The sequence below is a fragment of the Haemaphysalis longicornis genome, unplaced genomic scaffold, assembly GCF_048455015.1.
Source record: "Haemaphysalis longicornis isolate Haplotype H1 unplaced genomic scaffold, Haemaphysalis longicornis Haplotype H1 scaffold_4, whole genome shotgun sequence".
Classification (NCBI taxonomy): Eukaryota; Metazoa; Arthropoda; class Arachnida; order Ixodida; family Ixodidae; genus Haemaphysalis; species Haemaphysalis longicornis.
Genome location: NW_027526361.1, coordinates 132,332,990 through 132,351,992, shown reverse-complemented (window position 1 = coordinate 132,351,992; position 19,003 = coordinate 132,332,990).

Sequence of the window (19,003 nt, the reverse complement as noted above, 5' to 3'; positions counted from 1 at the left end):
TGTTTAAAATATTTTCCCTAACATTATATAAAAAATAAGAAATTAAAATAGCATTTGGAAAATGGATCTAAAATTGTTTATTCTTTAGTAGCTCGGACCGGTAATAAGACAGGCTGTCGGTGCATTAAATGGGAATCCAGAAATGGTGCTGTGTGCACGTCTGGTTCAGGAAATTTTAAGTGTCACGAGCATGACCGCATCGAATGAGGCTGGAGATTTCCGCAAATTATTTGCTATTTTGTAGTCTTAGCGATTTCGGATACGTGATTCAGCCCTGAAAATTGCCCTTGTGGTTAAGTTTCAAAAACTTTGAGGACATCATTATCATCATCATCGTTATCGTCCGTACCTCGTTTTCATTGGACGGGGGTGAAGAAATTCATACCGTTTGGACCACACAAAGTTGACCTCAACTCTGGTTTAGATGACGCCAAGGTGTTTAACAGGGTGAGTGAGTTAGCTTGGGGTTTTGAAACATGCATCACCTAGTTTGTCTCGAATGAATTTGAGACAAATCAGACAATCAAAACAAATCAAAAAGTAATACGAAAAGCGCCAGCGATTGAAATGCACACTTCTTGAGTGTGAAAGTCCAAATACCCCCGACAGAATGGTAATCTCTCTAGAGAATGCAGAGTTCCTCCAACTCCCTTCATTCATCATCGTCGTTTGTCCCTGGCAGTCGTTTAAAAATGGGGATTACACTTTGTAATTACAGATCGCGGTGAAGGCACATTGAGTGCCGTTTTTTGCATGGAGAGGCGGCACGCACCAGAAGATCTTGAATTTAATTGCATTCAGGTATTTTAAATCAATTCCTTTTCCCTCTTTCTCTTCAACTCACTTCAAAGTCCACTTCATCTCATCCCAACTCCCAAGCCAATACCCGCACCACAAACACTAAGGAATGCTGAGCGACCCGAATGCACTGATAGCGCCATCAGATAGACATGCGCTTCATAATTCGAGGTATCCAATTTAGATTCCGACCGCGAAAAGTGTTGGCTATTTTTTCATCATCATCGTCCTAATCCTTATCCACATGCGCCGTATTTTTGTGTAATGTTGTATTCACTGCATTGGGGTTTGGTAACGACACCGCCATCAGTGAGACCAAAAAAGCGCCGCTTTAAAAAGACACAGGCGAACGCGCCTTATTTCGCTCTCGCTTTCCGACTCAGCATCGGCGAATATACGCTGTATTCGCCAAAAAGACCACCACTAGCGAATGTTTAACATCACCAGGGACCATCTGATACCAGGGTGAGCCACAATATACCTGTCAAACCCATTTTGTCGTTGTCGACAACTTGGCCGCTGGGCCTACATTGTAGGACTAGAGACCGCCACTCGTCTAAGCAACACCGGCTCACCGCACGATGAGCCAAGAACCCCCACTCTCGCCGCCGCAAGCCAACAACATGGAAACGGACTCTTCGGACCAGAATACACGCGCCTCAGCCAACCCTTGGATCACCGTACTGCGCAAAAGAAGCAAAAATCAAGACAACAACGCGTCGCCCTCGTCACAAGACGCCGTCCAGCGACCGACGACATCGGCACCTCGCTCCGCCTCTAAAGAGCCGCCTCCCCGCTTGCCCCAAGACAACTACACGATCGTCTACCGGCCCAGTGAAGGACTCCATGCAGCTTCCCTGATGACCCAATTACAGACCGCGGGCTTTGCAGACAAGTGAAACCTCCTCCTCCCAAAATTCTTTCGAAAAGTTACTATTCTGCTCAAACCCATTCAGAACGGGCTCGTCGCAAGCACAGCCGACCTGCACCTCGCGATCATGCCCAGCGAAATTGAAAGCTTGCAACACGCCAACCGACTACTGGAGTTCTCCGCGTATATGAAGTCACCCCCTGGCACCAGCCATTGGGTAATTCATGGCCTCGACCCAGACATCACCGAGGACACCCTCATGAAGTACCTTCAGTAAAATGGACCAACCTTGCTTCACGCCCGCATAATGGGAAAAACAAGGTCAGCACTCCTCACTTCCCGAACGAAATTCGTCCCGTTTTACGTAGAAGTGGGCAGTGTGTTAATTCACTGCCGCCCTTTTCGCCGATCGGTGCAAGTGTGCCGCGTGTGTGGTGAACTCGGACATCGGTCAGACGTGTGCCCCACTCCCGACCACTCAAAGAGTCTGAACTGCGGACTATCCAACCCACCACCAAGTCACTCCCGCGACCCGAAGTGCCAGCTGTGCCTCCTACCGCACACCACGGCGGGCAAGGACTGTCCACATGTTTCCTGCCGCAACTCCCCTCACGGAAGCCCAACATGCAGGCCCCTAACCAGGTAAGCTAGTCTGCTATCGTGGCCCGCGATCCTGCTGCTCAACCCCCCCCCCACAACCACCAACTCTTTCCCACCCCTACAGCCAACCACCAATCCACTGCCATCTCTATAAAGGAACTCCCATCACAACCGCCAGCCCTACTCGCCATGCTATCGACGCTCAAAGAGCATAACGTCCGACTACTCGCTCGCTTTAAAGCACTCGAAGCGGAAAGCTCCACCCCACCACCTCCTCCTCGACCTCCCCCGTCACAACCTCCTCCTCTGCAAACATTGCTGCAGCCCAAATAGAAGAAATATTCGACACATGATTCAACGACTACGTCCTCCCCCAGGTACAAAAAATGAATGAGCAAGTCCCAGCTCATTTCGTCAAGATGCGCACAGATGCTGCAGAAACATTCATTCGCACCTTAAATGAACGTATCGGACACTTGGAACGCATAATGAACCTCGACAACCCACCCCAAATAAAGAAAACCCGTATGCAAGATGAACAATAAGCCACCCACGCAACGTTCACTCACGATATATCAGTGGAACTGCCGATATTTCAAAGGCAAAAAGGCGGCCTCGAACATTTCGTACCTACGCAACCGGCAGACATAATTCCTCTCCAGGAAACAGATACGCCCCACCCCACCCTCAGAGGCTTCGACATGTACACGAGCCCTCCCCACTCCCGTACAGCCATCCTAGTTGCACGCACAATCACAGCACAAGCGATCGCAATCGCATCATCGACGGACCACGTTTTAATTAAACTTATACCACGGAACCTCTGAAGTCCCAGCATATTCGTTTTGGACATCTACAGCCCCCCAACGCACTCCCTCACGGATATTGAAACCTTATTGAATGCCACAGCCTGCAAAGCCAACTCCAATCCCTGTATTGTACTGGGGGACTTCAATGCCCCCCATATCACTTGGGGCTACTCGAGAGCGACTAAAAAGGGAACAACGCTGCTACAGGCCTCGCAGCAAAACCATTTTACGCTGCATAACGACGTCACGCAACCCACCAGCATGGGCAGAAGCGTCACGCGGGACACTATCTCAGACCTAACATTCGCGCATCATACCAATAATCTCACCTGGAGTCTTCTACCAGCAACCTTAGGAAGTGACCACCACAAGGAACACCACAAGGGTGAGTCATCTTGCCTCTGCTATTTAATATTGCTATGGCGCGACTCCAACTACTGCTCTCAAACATACCAGATATCCCCCACGCACTCTATGCGGAGGATATTACAATTTGGACCAACCAAGGCTCCCCAGGCCTCCAACAAGACAATCTGACGGAAGCTACCGACACCGTCACTTCATATCTCCGCACATGTGGACTTCACTGCGCACTAGCCAAGTCGGCCCTCCTAATACTCCGAAGTAGAACAGGGGGCCGCCCCCTACAACCAACACCAGACCCCGAAATATGAATAGATGGCCAACCAGTCCCTAAAGCACCCACACTACGCATCCTCGGGGTGCAATATCATCATGATAGATCGGGGGCAGCATTCTCGCCACGCCTGCAGAAAATGGTGGCTCAACTCGCGCACCTAATACAACGAGTATGCTCTCGCCGCCACGGCCTCAAAGAGGGAGACACGTGTCGCATATCATAAGTCGCATTACTTAGGGAGCAGCTTATCTGGCATTGAAACGACAAGAGTCAGCAAAGATTGACATCCTCATACGCAAAGCATACAAGTCAGCGCTAGGCCTACCGCCCTACACATCCACAAATCTTCTCCTCCAGCTAGGGCTCCACAATACCCTGTCGAAAATGATTGAAGCCCGCCCTACAACCCAGCTACAACGACTTTAAATAACTACTACTGGATGATACCTCCTGAAACACCTGGGCCACTCTAGAGCTCCAACCCCGGAAACCTTCTGCAGCCCTTCTACACCTTCCCGAGATGCCATTCACGTCCTTCCACTACCCAAACATATGCACCCCATCTATAACGTTGTCGCCGCAAACATCGCGCACACATACTCCTGAAAAAGTACGGCGCCGACCCCGATACCTACTACACTGACGCAGCCCCATGCCGCACATACCCGGCCCATGCCACAGCAGTAATCCACACAACCAACATCATCACAGCTTCTGCCACAATACCGACCACATCCATCGATATCGCAGAGGAGGCTGCAGTCGCTTTGGCCATCACCAACGCACCTTCATCGGACACCACAGTGCTGAACGACCCCCAGTCCGCTTGCCGCCGCTACGCCACGGGACGCATTACTCGCATCAGCTCCAACATCCTAGCACGCCGCTAATCGCTCCCAACGACCGCTACCCACTACCGGAATTCCCGATGTCTATGTCCCCTCTGTTCCCTCACAACCACCGACGCCCGAATACGGCGCCGCCTACAAACACAGACGTACCACAATCACAGTCGGCTTCACTATGTCTCCCCTACCCTCTACCCATTCAGCTGTCCATACTGCAACTCTCCCAATAACACCAGCCACCCAAATTGGACATGTCCGGCCAATCCCCCACTCCACACTACTTTCTCCCTTTCTCCTCAGAATTGGGAGCACGCGCTGCGCTGCAGCTAGATCGAAGAACGGGAAGCCCTCATTCTCCAGGTGAAGACTGCAGCCACAGCCCGCGGCCTACCGGAATAGGATGGCCACCTAGTGCTCCAGATTTTAACCCAACTCCCTTCCCTTCTTTTCTTAATAAACATTTTTAACAACAACAATAACAACAATGACCAAGGAATACTTGACCCCTGCCTAAATGTGTCCGTTAACTCATTGATGCTCTTTATGTTAATTTGTAATTTGAATCACTATTGAAAACTTTCGTGCTCTTGAGAGATCTTTGAGGACACAGAAATATTGGCAAAAAAGTGTTCCTGTAATAAACCAGACAAGAATATCATATTTGAGTGGTCAGTTATATGATAAAAATAAAGCTTTCACTATAGCTTCTTTTAACACCGCTAAAGTACAACGAAGCCTTGTAGCGTATTCGGAACAAAAAAGGGGTGTACCTTACACACGGGGTCCCATAAAAGAAATCTGTCTATCATGTAAAATGGTAGTCTGGGCCCTTCACGTTCAGTGGTAGAAACCCATAAACGGATTGCGGTATACTGTAAGTATATAATAAGTTCACAACCTTCAATGTGTCGTCAAATATGAAACCACGCGTCAGGGGGAAAGATGACCTTGCGCTAATAGCAAAAACTATGAAGTAGCCTGAATCGTGAGTTTGCAATGTGTCCTGCACGAAACCTTCAGTCTGTTTGCCATCTGGTTTTGAAGGCGCAGAATGATGCACAGGCTCACAGCATTCACTCATATCCTTAGCTTAAGGTTTTGAAAGTTAAAAGATAGAAATTATTATGAATTTAAAAAAAAAGAAAGGTTCGCCAGCTGAGGTTGAAACAATTATTTGCAGTAATTAGGAGAAAATGCCTTGGCTCATGTCATCCTTCTAGGACATGACAATACTCGGCCGTCTAAACACTGACGTCAGCTCTAGGAAAAGCGATATTGTAATTCAAAAATACATCTAGGGCAGTTCGTACTCCTGACACTGCTTGAAGTGTAATGTCAAGGATGAGGATGAAGTGTCGTCATCATCATCATCATCACCAGCCTATCTACGCCCACTGCAGGGCAAAGGCCTCTCCCATTATTCTCCAATTGCCTCGGTCCTGTGCCAACTGTGACCAATTTATCCCCGCAAACTTCTTTATCTCATCTGCCCATCTAACTTTCTGCCGCCCCCTGCAACGCTTGCCTTCTCTAGGGATCCACTCTGTTACCCTTAATGACCAGCGGTTATCTTGCCTTGGCATTACATGTCCTGCCCACGTCCATTTCTTCTTCTTAATTTCTACTAATATGTCTTTAACACCAGTTTGCTCCCTGACCCACTCCGCTCTCTTCCTGTCCCTTAATGTTACACCTATCATTTTCCGCTCCATTGCCCGCTGAGTTGTTCTCAATTTAAGTTGAACCCTCTTAGTGAGCCTCTTAGCTAAGCCCTATTACATCCCATTTAATGCCCTTTAATTCCTCGAACAACACCTCGAGACTTGCTTCGCTAGATAAGGTTCGTGCGTTAAACGTTGCCAGGTTCAGATTCCATTGGCGGCCTGTCCGGATCCAGTGATTCTTAGCACCCTCTGCTGCGTCACAGGTCTGACCGCCGCCGTGGTCAATTGCTTCGCAGCCGCTGGGGACTGAGGGCCGAGGGTTAGTTGGCGTATTCATGGGAGGTTGTGGCCATTACTACACCAGGGTGGCCAATCCTGCTCTGGTGAGGGGGTGCATTACCGGCAATGGTCGCCGGGGTCAGGCCGCACCCCAAGCCCCTTTGTGCAATTCCATCAATACGCGGATTTTTTTTTTTTAATCCGGTGGAAATTGTCCGGCACCGGGATTCGAACCACGGTCCTTCTGCACGCGAGACGGGTGTTCTACCTCTACGCCATCGCTGCAATGTTGAAGTGTCGTACAGAGCGATAAATATGACCAGCCGAAATTGACACGCAGTGGGAATGGTCAGTTTCTGAGCCCAACTACGCACGTTCGATCCTGACCGTGGCGGCTGCTTTCTTGATGATGCAGAAAGGCGGAAACGCCCCTGTGCCGAGATTTCGGTGCTCGTTAAAGACCCCCGTTGTCCTAAAATAATCAGAAATAAATTAGGTATAGCTACAGCGCGTAATTACCAAAATCAATCGAATGCTCAAACGCACAAAAGGTTTACATATGAAGTTGCTTCGCAACAGCATCAGCCAAGACATTTCGCATAACCAAGGTCCTTTTGCTGTGACCATTCTGACTAAACAGTTGCTGGAGTGCCTGTTTTTCACCAGCTTTTCACCCTGCCGTTTTTCATTTCATTTTTCATTTCATTTCATTTTTCACTTTATTTAGATTTCATACATGAAAGCCAAAAAAACTGCTTGGACCCGTAGCCAGAGGCTAGTATAGGGTCCAATCTAGGAGTACAAGGCACTAAAAATAAAAGGCAGAAGATAAAAGTGGTAAACCAGGAGTACAGGGCATTCAAACAAAATCTAAGCAAAAAATAAATGTGGTAAAGAAAACTGTACAAAAAAATTAGGGCATTACACTTGCATATTTGGTTTGCACATTATAGTATCCGCATATATTTATTGATATGTACGATCACGTGTGATCTCAGACTAATGCACTTGCATACTTATACACATGTAAGAGTACAACAGTGAATATACAACTTTGATAATACAAGCAGTTTGACATGTATAGAAGAATAACAACCGGTAAATAGTATTTCCCAAATAGTATTTCCCAAGACCTCCTAACCACGATATAAAGGATTACCAAGTGCAGATCCTATATTCTAGAGCTTTTACCGGTTACGGAGGTTCCTTAAGAAGAGATAGAAAATGTTTTTTAATTTGATGGGGAAAATTGAAAGCCGATTTTATTTCCTGGGGCAAATTATTCCATATTTTGGCTCCGGTGAACTGTAATCGTCGTTCTCCATACACGTTATTGGTCGGGGTAGGTTGTAATTACCGGCTAGGGCATTTCTGGTGGGGCGGGATGGGGAACACAGTATGGATGCATTAAAAGGGCGATTATACCTTATTACATTATTCATCGCAATGGCTGTTTTCTGCTGACGCAAACTGTCAATGGGTAAAATCTGAAGTTTGTGAAACAACGGTGCACTCGGGTGATCATGGCTGGAGTGTGTTATTATTTTTATCGACCGCTTCTGCAATTTCCGTAATGGATCAAGGTATGTGGTGTATGTCCAACCCCATGAATCTATGCAGTATGATAAATGACAGTGAACCAGTGAAAAGTACAAAATTCTCAATATTTCCTGTTCAAAATAATTTCTTGTTTGTAGCAATGCATGGCAGCCGGAAGATAACCTGGAGCAAACTGAGTTTATATTAGCTTGCCAGTGCAAATAGTTGTCAATAACTACCCCAAGGTATTTGAATGAGGTAGTACTTTCGAGTGCAAAATTATTTATTTTTACTTGAATACTGTCTAAATTTATCGGCTTGTGTCGTGAATGTATTATCATGTATTTCGTTTTTTTCACGTTTACAGTAAGTTTATTTGACATGAACCAATCCGATATATTTCCTAGTTCAGCATTTGTTTTTATCTCGATCTCTTTTACACTTTCCCCAGTAACTATCAATGCTGCATCATCCGCATACATTAGAATCTCAGCAGAATTGATAGCCAGCGGTAAGTCGTTTACGTATAGAATAAAAAACAAAGGACCAAGGACAGATCCCTGCGGGACCCCTGTCCGTAACGTTCTTTCGGAAGAAGTGATGTCGCCAATGGTAACAACCTGACTACGGTTGCTGATGTAACTAGAGAAGAATTCGAAGCTCTTATCTCGAAAACCATAGTTTTTTAATTTTTTTTGCAGAATGCAGTGGTCGATGGTGTCGAATGCCTTTTGTAGGTCAAGAAACACGACGGAAATTAGCTTATTATTATTTAAAGACGTGTTGAGTTTTTGGGTCAGAGCTTGAACTGCGGTGGAAGTGGAAAATCCCTGCCGGAAACCATGCTGTTGCGGACATAGTATTGTATATTTTTCCAGGAAGTTGTTGATTCGAGAGGAAAGTATTTTTTCGAAAATGTTGTTGATTATACTGAGCACCGATATCGGGCGGTAGCACGAAGGGTCGGATCGATCACCATCTTTGAATGCGGGAAATACTTTGGCGGTTTTTAGAGGAGAGGGGTAGGATGAAGTGGCTAGAGAATGGTTAAAGATGTGGCACAGTATCGGGCCTAATATGTCTATGTTGTCTTTGATCAGACGCGCCGTGATTCCATCCAGCCCAGGAGTTTTGTTATTGCACAGTTTTGCTACAGTGGATAGCAACTCGCCTAACTCAATGTCGTGAATAACGAAGGTATTGCATATGGGATTGGCTAGACATACATCGTCGTTACAACCTTGATGACTTGACACCAAGGACGGGCCAATACTGGTAAAGTAGGAATTGAAGCTTTCAACCGTGTTGTTATCTATGGCTAAAGGGAGAATTCGTTGTGCGCGGGGATTGCCTGTAACACCTTGTACAATTTTCCATATTTTTTTTGTATCACCATTTCGCATGTTTAATCAAACTGGAATAATAGTCCTTTTTGCGTACGCGGATTATCGCCACTGAGTCATTCCGTAATCTTTTAAACTGTCGTAAATAGTATTCATTTTCTTTATGTTGCTTCCATTTGTTATACCAGAATTGCTTTTTCTTTAGGGTTGCAAGGATGTCATTAGTCATCCAAGGACAGATAGGAGCTTTGTAAGAGCGAGAAGATATGGTAACGCTAGAGTTACTGATTGCTGTCTTTAGTGTTACAATCAGATTGGCGACCTCGGTATTTACATCGTCATGAAACAGACTACTTGGATTGATAGATAGAAGTTCATTTCTTAATAGGGTGTAATCAATTTTTCTAAAAGGAGCGTTATTTTTGGGTACGCTTTTAGGCAGGCCCCGGATGTAAATGAAAATGGGTAGGTGGTCAGAGATTGGTTCGTCCAACACATTCGCGGTGACCGGGGTTACCATGTTTGTTAACACGTGGTCTATGATCGTTGCTGAAGTGCTGGTTAAACGGGTGGGCGTAGAAATCAAGTTGCGAAGATTGAATGAAGCAAGCAAAAATTCGTAGTCTGAAAACGTTGGATTCTGAGTGTCAATATTAAAGTCCCCCGTAATAACAATCGGGACGTTGTAGCTTGCCGAGAGAGCAAATAAAACTTTTTCAAGCTTGTCTAAAAAAGCAGCATAAGATGAGTTTGGAGGTCGGTAGATAACCCCTAATACAAGGGAGCACTCTAAGTTGATAAACAGGGATTCCATGTCTGGGCAGCTGTATGTAACGGTATCTAGTTTAGAAAACAAGTATCCGGATTTAACAAAAAGGGCCACGCCACCACCACGTGTGCGTGAGTCTCGTGAATTGGATATAAATGAGTAGCCGTCGATGTTGGCATTTTCACCCTTTTTTAACCACGTTTCTGTAAGCGCTATAATCTCGATAGGTTGAACATGTGCAGAAAGCGATGCAAGGAGCAAGTTCTGGTTTTTGTTCAAACTGCGTATGTTCGTGTAAAAGACAGAAACATTCTTGTGTTTGGAAACGCTATCAGTTTTGGTTACTGAGGGCGCCATTATGTTATGTTCAGGTGTAACAAGGGCTGCAGTACAGCTTTTATACTACTTTGACCAAATCGTCATCACAGGTGACGTGCAAAACCTTCGAGCTTTCAGATTTCCTCATTAAAATTTTGCCATCGGCCACCCACGCGAACTTCCAATTTTTTTCCCGTTTGCACTGAATAGCCTTCCCGAGCAGGATTTTGTTTTCTGGGCACAAGTGGTCGTTCACGTATACTGGGCTATCTGCTTGATAACCCAGCAGTGACGCGTTCAGCCTTCAAAGGAATGAAGTGTTTATTGCTTTGCTTTTTAGAAAACAGTTTGTCGAGCGGTGCCGCATCTCCTGTTACTATGAAACGTTGCTATTTGTTCTGTTCTTTCTTTTTTTGCTGTAGAGAGGTTGTGAGTAGCACAACGTCACGAAAACTTGTACGCACAAGTATAATGCCCTCCCTTTCTCTTTTCTCTCGCCAAAACCCGCCAATGTTCTTAGCAAGGGTGCACTGTAGCCACCTTCTGCACCTATAGAGGCCTGCATTCTACTAGGTTGTATGCTACTCATGTGAAGACTGGTTCTCCAAGAGAAACGGCAGTAAACCACTGTCTTTGTGTGTAATCCTGAGTCAACGATTTTCTCAAACATATATATATATATATATATATATATATATTAATGGTTATCTAAATATATAAAGTCGAGCCCACATATAACAGCCCCCACTTAAAACGAACTTCTGCTTATAACGCAAAAAAACCCGCATGGCCGTAAAATATACGTTATTTCAAAGGCATAAAATCCTACGTATAACGAACGTCTTTGAGCCCTGCCGTTCGGACACAGCGAACGGCCGGCGTCAGATGTGGGTTGAAATGACGGCCTCTGCCCAGCTCTGCCGGCGCAGGTCACTTTCGCGAACCTCCTCGCAGGCAAACCGGGCGAACTTCGCGTTTCGAGGACTTCTCAAACCAGTGGACCTCTCAAACGAAAAGCGCTGGACATATCAACGAAGCGAACCATTTTGACCGAGCTCTCCCAAGGCGTGGAAAACTGCGAGTTAGTGAATAAGTACGGCATGACGAAATCCACAATTCCGGCGATTCTGAAAAACAAGTATAACACAGACAGTGGTGACGCCAACTCAACGGACAGAAGCGCTTGCGGAAGGCCACCTATGCGGACGTGGAGGACGCGCTACTGAAGTGGTCCCTCGACGCACGGCCCGCAACATACCAATAAGTGGCCCAATGATGTTACGCAAAGCCAGAGACTTTGCATTCATGTTGGATTTTCCCGACATGTTCCCAGGTACTACAAAGCGTAGTACCAAAAAGCGTACGGGGCGTAGTCACATGTTTTCATGTTTCTGGCGTTTTCTGCCTTGTAAACAACTGATACTCGCAAGAATGGTGTATTTAAACTTTCGGAAACGTAACCTATCAATACAGAACAACTTGCTTTCACCCTTTAGTGTACCTTCAAGATGTGCAGGGACCTTCATGTATACTTGGTAAACTTCTCGTTCCCTGGCGGGTCACAAGCTAAATTTTGGGGCTAGTTCTTCCTTTCAATTTTTTTCTGGGGAATGGCACGTAACCGCGGGAATAAACGTCTATTCGCAAACGTCCGTATTTTAAGTCGAAAGCAATAAGTGTGCCCTTCTTCAAGAAATGATCGTTGTTGTTGAACAGTGAAAACAAAAACTGGCCACCGCAGTAATGAGTGAATAAGTAAAAACACGTGTGAACCTTGGTCTGCCCATCAACAGCCCTGCGCCCTACCACCTGTTCACTTATGGAGCTTTGTGAGAGTAAAAAAAGAGTTGCTGTTTCTTACTTGGTGTCCCTTACAAACTTGAGGATTGTCCGAGAATCTAGAAAACTTAGGGGCAATGTGCCACCTTGCGAAGTTCCCGAAACAATAACTTTCATACGTTACAGATGCAGAATGAAGCGTGCCAGGGGACGCTCTAGCGTGATGGAAAGTGGGTAGAACTGTTGCACACCAGGCGGGCAGGATCCATGATGCTACGAAAGTTCTGGCGCGAGCCAGTCTGTTTACTGACGTAATTACCGCCAATAAACAGAGAAGTAATAGTAATGAAAGCGATGCAAGTGCCTTTTTTTTAGCAAAGTAGCTTTAATTAATTCCGCTTGGCGTTATCCTTCAAAGCGCGTAAGAAGCCGATGTTCCGCGAGGGCGTGTTTCCAAACGCTTCACTGCACAGAGCGCCCACGTCACATGTGTGATGTCACGGCGCGCGCTATTCTTTTGAGCGCAAGCCAAAACCGTTTGGGCTCTGTAGCCTCAATGTAAACTACTGAGTACAGCTGGATAGTTGGGTTCGAGCACCAGCAGGTCTCTGCAGTTTTCTTTCCATTGCCTTTTTGTAAATTTTATTGTTTTCAGCTAAACTCTACGCGTTTTTTTATGGTGATCTTGTATCCTTTAGGTGGCTTCAGGTGTGGGGCGCTGCCAATGACCCCATTGAAGTACCGTTCTCCATCGCGCGAACAGACATGTCACGTGCGTGTCCTGTGCAGCGATGAGTTTGGAAATACGCACCCCCCCCCCATTTTTTTTCCTTTGGTGCGAGGGCCAGAAGTTTCACCATGCGTTGTCAACCTAGCTTTTTAAGAATTTATTTGTAGTAAACATGCACGCCCCCTACACAGCCACACCGATCTTACTGGGTACACTGGCTCAGGATTATTTCCGGTTGACTTTTGTCAATGAAAAGTCTCAAAACCATAGTAAACGTAAACGTTTTTCAGGAAAATAGCTACTCAGAAATCAAGAACGAAGTTAAAATGCAGTCAACACGAAGCGAACTGCAGAAAATATATAAAATGGTATGACAACACGTATTAGTTTCGTGGAGGGTAAATGTACTGGTAGGTAGCCTAATTATGACGCGCGATAAAAACCTGATAAGCTCCATTGAGCGCAGTAGTTTTGTAGCTTCGATAAAAAATTAGCAGTGGCTTAGCTCGGCTATGCCAGGATAAACGTACCGCGAGCTAAGGTTCAAATGGTTATTCTTAGGTTTCCTTGTTCTCTGGGATTAGCTGATTATCATGCTTACCGCAGCTAAAACGATTTCCAATCCAATCCTGCTCAATCCAATCCAATCAAGTCCAGTCCAGTCCAGGCCAGACCTGTCCAGTCACTGCTAGTCACGCGTGCGCAGCCCGGCTCTCCAGGAGCCACGCGAAACGGCTATGAAGCGGCTTCGGCGCAGCGTCAGATTTGCCTACTGCGCAACGGAGGCGCACAGCTGGGCACGCGCCGGCGCGTCTACCGCAGATATGACGTCGCTACTCTGGAATGCGCACAGCAGCGAATTTGCAGACCCAATTCTCTACACCCCCATGCGCTAATGGGATTGGATCTCCTATCCAATCCAATCTAAATCGAATCCAATGCAATGCTCGGCCCTTCAAGGTCCACGAGAAACTGCTCAACCTCGGCCAGTGTAGGTTACGCTACAAAATTACAACAGTCAAAGCCGGCTGTGATTTTAAATGGGTAGGTTTGCGCATTTCCACTCCTTAACCTTCTCATGCTATGAACTTTGATGTTGAAATTGCAGGTTATGAACTTTGACTAATATGAACATAGCTTCGAAAGTAGAATTATCTTTATTGAAAGAGACAATTTGAGTGGTTGGGTCATGGTTTATATAATGGATAAGAATAAAGCAAGACATCACCAAGTCTTCAGCACCTCTCGAGTCCAAGGAACGCCTGAATATTAAAGCAGAATGCTGAAGACGCCTATACACACGGCACAACAGTAGCAGTCGGTAGTCTGGCACAGAGAATGGTAAGACCACACCTATAATGTTCGTTCTGAAAACTCCCGACTTAAGTGTTTGGGGTTGCCTGTGCTGAGGTGTGTCTTGTGCGAGGGGTTGATTTCGCACTTTTACGGCTAGACTTGCTCGTTTTAGATTGCTCCAGTGTCTTCTTCATATGGTCCATGGCTCGAATGCGAGCGATGGATTGCCGTCTGGTGTGGATTTTTGCACATTCCACCTCGGTTGCTCGTGGGAGGTACTGAAGTGACACCAGCGAAATAAACAGAAGAAATGCCGCGAGGAAAAATGCTACGTCCTCCCGGCCAACTTTCTGAAGGATAAAAAAGACGGAGGCACATATAGCACCGACGCTACCACCACCGAACATAACCAATAAAGCGCTGGCGCGCACGGCCGTTGGAACAAGCTCCAATATGTAGGCGACGCTTGTGACTAATGCAACTCCAACGCAGGCTTTGGACATGATGACTAGCAGTTCAGTAGTGTTCATCGGCTGAATGTAGACTGCCAAGGCTAGTAGGGACTGGATTACGCCCATTATGAAATAGCAAAATCGTAGTACTTTCACGAGTGGCAGCCTGACAATGAAACAATGCATTACCGCGTAGGCCAATAAGGCGACACTGAACGACACCCACTGGAACAAGGTTCCCTGTCCTGGCTTTTGGGAGAACGTTGCTACGTAGAACGCAAATAGCAATGCGAAATACGACAGAGTCATGATAAGCTGCCTGCGTAGAAGTGGACAATCTTCAAGGGCCTTTTTCTGCTCGCTGGCACATTCCTGATTGCTATCGTGAGCTTGTTCACGGAGTCTGTTCAACAGGCATGCCGTGTTGGGCAAGGGAAATCCGTTCCACCGGGCACCTGCGAACATGACGTTCTCTGCTGCTGTGTAGTTTCCTTGTGAAATGAGCCATCTTGGAGATTCTTGCACCACGAAATAGGCCGCCAGTGAAAGAACTGTTGGCGCGAGATAAACTGTTTGCTTGAGGGCCCAGTCCAGATGAATGTGAGTAGCAATGGTAAACCACAGCTCCGCTAGCCCGAAGCCTATAGTTCCAGCGAAAATTAAATGCAGCGGCCGGTGGTCATGCGTTGTGATCTCAAAAAAAAACACGGCGATCATCAGGCAGTTTACACTCGCAAAACCAGTCGCGAGGAATCGGAGGATTACGTAGGTGACGTATGATGTCACGGAGCAACTGGCTACCGTAGAAATGACCAGCAGGCCGGCGGCTAGCCGAATAACTGGGGCGCGTCCAATGTAGTCAGCTATGGGGCCGGCTACTATTGTAAGCATTCTGCCGCTGTTGTGAGCCGCTAGGGCAGCTACGAGGAGCACACGCCTGTGGCATACCAGGTTCCAAACGCTCACAATCGTGGATCCAGCGGTGCTTACATCGTACTCCCATTCGTTGCAGGCCGTAGGTTCCGTGTTGTTGAAGTCAGTCTGGTTCTTGTAGGCGCGGCAACGGCTGGGTCTTCCATCGGCTTCTACAGGGATGAACTCTTTCCTCCAGATGATCGCAGATACGTTGGAGTCCGGCGGCTGCTGGCACCAGTGATCCACGTCGCCCGCGATTACTTTTATCACGGCTAAATGGGTGCTCATTAGGAACACGGCAATAATTCCAAGCCCCATTGCTCTTTTCTGGAAAACGCCGTGACCAAAAGCGTCGTCGATATCAAATGACTCACTCGGGATGAGGCCCTTTTTCACCAGTGCTTGTGGTGGAAGCAGCTCCATGGCTGTTTGGCTGGTTGGTTGTTACCAAGAAAAGCCCACACGAACCATGCCTTTTATCTTCTTCTTCTTCTCTTAGAGGTGGGCCATAGCCGGATTCCTGTTTTGTCTTCTTAAAATTGCCACATATCTATAGAATAGGTTGGCGACGTTGTGTACTTAAAACATTTTTCCAAATAATAATTGAAAAATGTCATATGGATAGAATATTTGGACAATGGATATAAAATTCCTTATTCCTGAGTAGCTCGAAATGAGAGCGCCAATGGTCGGCGTTCGAAACAGTACTGAGACGCGCTATCGGTGCATAGAGAGGGAATTCAGAAATTGTGCTGTGTGCAAGTCTAGTTCAGCAGACTTAACTGTCAAGAACCTGAGTGCGCCGAATTTCGCATGAGCTTTCTGGAAATTAATTTCTACTTTGAAGTCCTAACGAACAGCATTAAGTATTTAGCCATTTACATTACCCATGTGGGTACATTTAAAATCTTTAAAAACACCGTAATCATTATCATCATCATTGTGTTCATCCATACCTCGTTTTTATTGAACGGGGGTGAAGAAATTCGTAACGTTTGGGCCCCAACACGTTGACCTCATTCTCAAGCGACCCCTGAACCTCACAATGTTATGTGTGGTTCATATGAGGCTAAAGTCTGTAGCAGAGTGAGTGAGTTAGCTTGGGGTTTTAAGGCATACATCACCCAAAGTGTCACGAATGAAATCCAGACAAATCCGACAATCAAATTGAATGAAAGAGTAGAAGTACAACCTTCAAAGATTGCAATACACACTTCCTGCGAGTCAAAGTCTAAACACAGACGACAGCAGACAAATCTATCTAGAGAAAGCAGGGGCCTCCAACCCCCCTTTCATCCATGATCGTCGTTAGTACTGGTAGTAACAGAGGGGATTGAAACTTTTTTACTAGAAAATCAGTTGGAGGCGCATTGAGCGGTGTTGTTTACATAGAGAGGTGACACGAATCAGTAGAACTTGAATTTCGTTGCCTTCAGGTATGTAAACTCTCTTTCTTTTCCCTCTTCCTCTTTAACGCACTTCAATGTCCACTTCAACTCACCCCAAGTTAACACCAACGCCCGCACCACAAATACAAAAGGAAATGCTCAGTGACCCGAATGCAACGATAGCGCAATCAGATGACATCCGCTTCGTAATTCGAGGTATCCAGCTTTGATTCTGACCACGAAAAGCGTTTTTCGTCTTTCATCGTGATATTCCTTATCGATATGCGTCCTTTTATTGCATAATGTTGTATTTCCTGCAGCGGGTCTTGGTAACGACACTACCATTAGTGAGAGCAAAAAAGCGTCGCTTTAGAATGAGCAAGGCATAGATGACCCCTGCCTAAATGTATGCGTTAACTCATTGATGCTGTTTTATTCTGTTTATCTGTAATTTGAACCACTCTTGAAAACTTCCGGGCTAGAGACCTTGCAGTACACAGAAATATTTGGAAACAAAATCTTCTGTAATAAACCAGACAAGAATATTATGTTTGGGTGGTCACTTGTACGATAAAAATAAGGCGCTCACTATAGCTTCTTTTAACACGGCTGGAGTATAACCAAGTCCTGTAGAGTATTCAGGACAAAAAAAGACGTGTATCTTACACACGGGGCACCACAAAAAGAGTTTGCCTCGCATGTAAATGGGCAGTCTCGGCGCTTCATGTTCAGTGGTATAAACCCATACACGCATGTTATACCGTAAGTATATAAAAAGTTCACAATTTGTATTGTGTCGTCGAATTTGAAACCTTGCGTCAGGGGGGAAGAGATTCTTGCGCTAAAAGGAAAAACGTTGGATGGGCCTGAAACATTATTATGCAATGTGTACTGCACGGAACCCCGAGTCTGTTTGCCTTCTGGTTTTGAAGACGCAGAATGATACGCAGGCTGAAAGCGTTCACTGATACCCTTAGGTTAAAGGGGCACTGACACAAAAATTTTGCATCTTGTGTTTTTTGTTGCGATAAGCAGCTAGTGACCTACTTATAACCTGTAGAAACCTCATTTGCCTCCGCGTGCGACGGTTGTTTAATTAGAGGCATTTTCAATGCGGCCAGTCGCAGTTTCGGTTTCAGCGAGTGCCGCGAAACGATGGATTTTGTGGATTTTGTGTGAACAAAGCTGACCACGTGACCGGCGGAGGGATATCACAGAGCAGAGCCGCCGTAGCACTGTCGAATCCGCATCGACAGCAGTTTCTGCGAATGCCCCCACGTACTGATCTTGTGAGGCGCTTAATTAAAAAGCGACCGTGGATGTGACGCAGGCGCTGCGAGTGCAAATGCTACCGCCGCTAAAGAACGACGCGTGACGCTCGAGACGGTGGGTGGAAAGACGCGCGCTGGGAGCAGCCGGCCGGTCTGCCTACAGGTCCGCCTACAGATGTGTTAGGCTCAGCACTGCGGCGGATATTCGAGTGCCGCTCTTGTAAGCGGTGCAGATGACAATTTTTAATGCAACCCTCCATCGCATCATTAACACCTTTCTCATGTAAGCCACCATGGTCGGGACTTGGGGGACAATTTCCTGCAGCGGTAACAAGCTATCACTCGAGCTACCTGCGCCGGCCTGGGCTACTTCGCGGCCGTGGCCGCCGCCTGCACAGCGACCGTGCGGCTAGCTCAGTGAGCTTTTCGTGCCTCCAGCGCGTTTTCGCATCCAATGGTAATAAACAGTAATAGAAACAGAGTGCCTGGAATCGCTGTAGAACTTTGGTCGCGGCCAGCTGCCCGATTAGCTGACGAAATCAAGGCACAGAACAGGGAGATCACGGCGCCTCCGCCGCCAACGATCGGGTCGTTCGTTCTCGAGAGCAGAAGCTCCGCCCTCCGGCCCTCCGATTGGAGCGGCGAGCCGGGCGAGCCGGCGAAAAACGCCGGTAGTTCGGAAGCGGCAAACACA